Genomic DNA, 5,329 nt, shown 5'->3' with positions numbered 1-5,329 from the left:
GGGTGTATAACTATGAGTGAAATTGTCAGGTAATGTGGTAATCCCATGTTTTACTCCCCGCCAAATTGCCAAACTGTTTCCCACACCAGCTTCATCATTTTACATTCCCACCAGCACTATATAAGAGTTCCAATTTCTCCACTTCCTCACCAATATTTGTTATTTTCCTTTTCATTTTTTAAAATATGGCCATACTAGTGGGAATAGAGTCTCATTGCGGTTTTCATTTGCATTTCCCTAATGATTAATGATGTTGAGTATCTTTTCAAATGCTTATTTGCTATTCGCATATCTTCTTCGAAGAAATGTCCTTTGCTTACTTTTGAATTTGGTTGTTTCTTCTGATGTTGTTGAGTTTTAGGAGTTCTCCATGTATTTTTGATATTAATTCCTTATCAAATGTGTAATTTAGGTCAGGCATGGTGGCTAATGCCTATAATCCGAGCACTTCGGGAGGCCGAGGCAGGCAGATCACTTGAGGCCTGGAGTTCGAGACCAGCCTGGCCAACATGGTGAAACTCTGTCTCTACTAAAAATACAAAAATTAGTTGGGCTTGGTGGCGCATGCCTGTCATCCCAGCCACCCAGGAGGCTGAGGCAGGAGAATTGCTTGAACCTGGGAGGCAGAGGTTGCAGCGACCCAAGATTGTGCCACTGCACTACAGCCTACAAGATTGTGCCACTGCACTACAGATGACAGAGTGAGACCCCATCTCAAAAAAATAATAATAATAAAATAAAAATAAAAAATAAAAAAAAGTCTGTGTCTGACACTGGCATGTAAAGTGGAAAGCAAGAGTGAGAAATTATGCTGAAAACAGGGGAAATCGAATTAAAATCCTACGTATGGAAGCCCCCTGACAGTCCAGTCCTCTTTCTACCCCTTTGTGAAGAAACAGTGCACAGTCTCATTTATTCCCAGGTAGAGGAAAAAAGTGCAGACAAACCAGGGAATTCTTCTCTAGCAAAAAGTTGAGCGGCTGGAGAAAGCCAAGGCTTCTGGCATGTGGCGCCCTGCAGCAGAGCTCTCCTCATTTGAGCACCCGCAGCACCTGCAGCCTCTAGATTGAAATCTTTTTTTTAAAATATCCCCTGAGGGTTACACCATTCCTGGAGGTACTGCAATACCAGGTGGATGTGTGGAGTGGATGGAGCAAGCTCCTATTCCATGTCCCTGCTCAAAAAATCCATTTACTGTACTGTCCTCAGATAGAGGATATATCAGCATATTAAACTGGTAAGAACAGATTCTACACATGATCTTAGCCAAAAGGCCAAGAAGCGATCTAGAGAGAAATCTTATCAGTAAGCCCTGGACAAACCCCCTTCTTCCACCTATCCCCAGGAAACAGACCTTCCTACACAGAAGCATAGGAAATCCACACCGATCACAGAATTCTTTCCATAACAGACAGGGAGGACTCACCAGACCTATGAGGAAACCAGCAGCGTGGAAGAGAAGTCAAAGGAAACAAACAGGAAAACTGATGCAGGTTGAATATCCCCTAACAGAAATGCTTGGGACGGGAAGTGCTTTGGATTCAGATTTTTTTGAGTTTTGGAATATTGTATATACACCATGAGCTACCTTGGAGATCAAACCCAAGCCTAAACATAAAATTCACTTATGTTTCAGACACATTTTATACATAGAGCCTGAAGGTAATTTTATACAATATTTTAATAACTTTTGCATAAAATTAAGTTTGTGTGCATTGAACCATCAGAAGCAAAGATGCCACTCTCTCAGCCACCCATGTGGACAATCTGTGGTTCCCTGCATCACCATCATTCGTGACTGTGAATGTCTATGCTCCCAATAAGCAATCATTTTCTTACACTTACATTTTGACCTGTCACATGTAACGTGATCCATCAAGTGACCCATCACATGTAATGATTGCTGAGGCAGCAAAATCATTCTCCTGCCTCAGCCTCCCAAGTATTCGGGATTACAGGCACCTGCCACCACGCCCAGCTAATTTTTGTATTTTTAGTAGAGAGGGGGATTTCACCATGTTGGCCAGGCTGGTCTCGAACTCCTGACCTCAGGTGATCTGCCTGACTTGGCCTCTCAAAGTGCTGGGATTACAGGTGTGAGCCACCATGCCTGGCGTGGCTAATTTTTGAATTTTTAGTAGAGACGGGGTTTCACCATGTTGGCCAGACTGGCCTGGAACTCCTGACCTCAAGTAATCGCCCACCTCAGCCTCTCAAAGTGCTGGGATTACTGGCATGAGCCACCGCACCCCTTATACGGTTCCATTTTATTTTTTCTCTTCCCATACCAATTATACTGATTTTGTTTAAAAAAAAAAAAATTCTGTGACCGCCCTTGAGTTTGCATTTACAACTAATGTCAGTTTACTTTCAGATGATACTATACTGGTTCACTGGTAGTGCAGGTATCTTGTAACATTCCTTGTACTCTTTTCCCATACTCTTTCATGTTACAGAGTCGTTTCCCAGTGTTTTTCCCTATGTATCTATATCTTCCTTTTTATTCACGTAATAAATTGCAAACACAGGTATTTGATTTCAGATAAGATTACTCATTTAACAGATATTTATATACTTCTTGTTTCTACTGTATAAAAGTAGAATAGAGAAGATAAATGATTAGTATGTAGGTACCAAAAAGCCTAAATCCTCACACAAGTTTGGCCCTTATCCTTCAGTGTAATTAGAGTAAATGATCTCATTGTGCTATGTTAGTATTTTTGAGTGCCTATTAAAAGGCCTAATTAAAAGCATTAAAGTAATTATATTCCTTATCCCTTAGTTTCTTTTTCTATGTAATGACTATTAGGGCAGAATATCTTCCTCAGGGCGTGATAAAAGATAAAAGATAGATAACAATGCAAGATATAAAATACCCAAATAAAGGAAATGATGCTAAGTAAAATAAGTCAGGCACAGAAAGACAAATACTGCATGATCTCACTTACATATGGGATTTTTAAAAGCTGAACTGAAAGAAGCAGAGAATAGAATGGTGGTTGCCAGGGGCTGGAGACAGGGATGGAGAGAGATTGGTTGAAGTATATAAAGCATTTACTGTATAGCATGGTGACTATAACTAATAATAGTGTATACTTGGAAATTGCTAAGAGAGTAGATCTAAATGTTCTCACAGCAAAAAAATGGTAAGTACGTGAGGTGACAAATATGTTAATTAGCTTGATTTAATCATTTCACAGTGTATATATACACATATCTAAACATCACATTGTATACCATAAATATATACAATTTTTATTTGTCTATTATACCTTAATAAAACTAGGGATAAATTAAAATGAAATCAAATTATATATCCAAATAATTAGGTTTCAAGCTTCCAATTAAAGATTTCACTCTCATCTTAGAATTTTAGTTGGGGAAGAAAAAGATGCAGCTACAAGACATTTACACAGGGAATGGCATTTGAATGAAGCTCAGTTCCAACTGCTAGCCCAGCACCCTCAGGCCCTTCCTTAACCAAAGTATGTAAAGGATGTTGAGGCTGGTGTGGATTTCCTATGCTATTGTTTATTAAGATCTGTTCCCTGGGGATAGATAGAAGAAGAGGACCCAATATGGGAGGAACCTTGGCTTTCTATGGAAAATATGCCAATTTTTGTTAGAGAAGATTATGATGTAGTGATATATTAAGATATATATATATATATATGTAGAATACACACAAACATATGTAGAATCCATTGATCTACACAATGAGAATCTGTTGTTGTAATATTTAGTCTTTGACCCCTGGTTCCTAACACAGAGCTCCTTAAGACCTTTGTAATTTCCTCAGTGATAACGTCTGACACAGAGTTCCAAAATCCCTTGGAATTTCATGGGTGACAGGAGCATCTTTTGTTCTCATGACCCGAGGCTTGATGGGCTCCTGGATGGGGGCTGGTTGCCAGGGGAACCAACCTTGTGATTAGAAGGTTGAAACTTTCAGCCTCACCCCTCACCTCCAGGGAGCGGGGAGAGGCTGAAGGCTGAGTTGATCACCCATGGTCAATGATTTAATCAGTCATAGCTACGTAATGATGCTTCCATAAATCCAAAGGACTGGATTTGGGGAGCTTCCAGATAGCTATACGCTTGGGGTATCTGGAGGGCTGTGCACCCGGGAAGGGCAGGGAAGCTTTGTGCACCTTCCCACACACCTCACCCCACACATCTCTTCATCTGGCCGCTCAACTCTATCCTTGCCATAGCCTTATAATAAATGGGTGAATGCAAGTAAAGTGTTTCCCTGAGTTCTGTGAGCTGCTCTAGCAAATTAATCAAACCTAAGGAGGACGTCGTGGGAGCCCCAAATCCAAATCTGAGCTGGCCAGTGGAGGTAGAGGTGACAACTTACTACATGCAACTGGCCCCTGAAGTAGGGACAATCTTGTGGGACCAAGCCCTCCACCTGTGGGATCTGAGTCTCTGGGTGAATACTGTCAGAATTAAATTGAATTAAGGACGCCCAGCTGGAGTCCGCAGAGAATTGGTTCGTGTGTGTGGAAACCCACCCCCAACCCCAGGTGTCAGAAGTGTTGTGCTGAGTGACGTGTGCACACGCGTGGAGGAAAAAACGCTTTGGTTTTTCTTCTCTCTCGTAAGAGTCCTCTTGTTTTATTTATTTCCTTCACCTAGGTCTCAGTGTTCTCATCAGTAAAAAGGGATAACACGCCTCACTTCCAGGATGGTTGTGAGGAGTGCAAACAGAGCCTGGCACTCGGTGGGGATTAGTTCGTGGTCACTAGTCTGCTTAGTGATGAGTTCAAGTTCATGGTCATGTCATTCTCTCAGGGACACACAGATTACCAGGGGAGGTTAAAGATGCTTGCACACATGTCTACAACACATCTCTGAGGGTGTCACAGTGTTCTCCCTGCAGCGGTGTTCCCGAAAGTCCAGGCCATACATGCAATGTGTGACTCTGCCACCAGAGAGGGGCCTCTATGGAAATGACCTCCAGGCAGTGCTGCCACTGTGGACCTACGGCCGAGCGCTGGAGGCACAGGCCAGGCGGTGAAGCTGCAGGGAGAAGTCTTGGCAGAAAAATACCGGGAAATCCTAGGAGTCGAGGGCACAGTCAACGAAAGTCCCTCCCTCATGCAGTTGTCACGTGGTCCCTTTAAAGCCGCCTGAGCCCAGCCCGGCACAGTGGCTCATGCCTGTAATCCCAGCACTTTAGGAGGCCGAGGCGGGTGGATCACCTGAGGTCAAGAGTTCGAGATCAGCCTGGCCAACATGGTGAAACCTTATCTCTACTAAAAATACAAAAATAAAATAAAATAATTACCCAGGCATGGTGGCAGACACCTGTAATCCCAGCTAC

General features: G+C 42.5%; 1 non-coding gene across 1 annotated transcript; it reads right to left on the bottom strand.

Annotated features, from left to right (window-relative positions):
- Nucleotides 1–1,094: 1,094 nt before the first annotated feature.
- Nucleotides 1,095–1,286, bottom strand: LOC111546528. Its single transcript, XR_002732800.1, has one exon. It is a non-coding gene; the product is annotated as a U2 spliceosomal RNA (small nuclear RNA).
- Nucleotides 1,287–5,329: the final 4,043 nt, after the last annotated feature.

Source organism: Piliocolobus tephrosceles, chromosome 20 (assembly GCF_002776525.5).
Source record: "Piliocolobus tephrosceles isolate RC106 chromosome 20, ASM277652v3, whole genome shotgun sequence".
Classification (NCBI taxonomy): domain Eukaryota; kingdom Metazoa; phylum Chordata; class Mammalia; order Primates; family Cercopithecidae; genus Piliocolobus; species Piliocolobus tephrosceles.
This window is presented reverse-complemented; position numbering and strand designations above follow the sequence as displayed.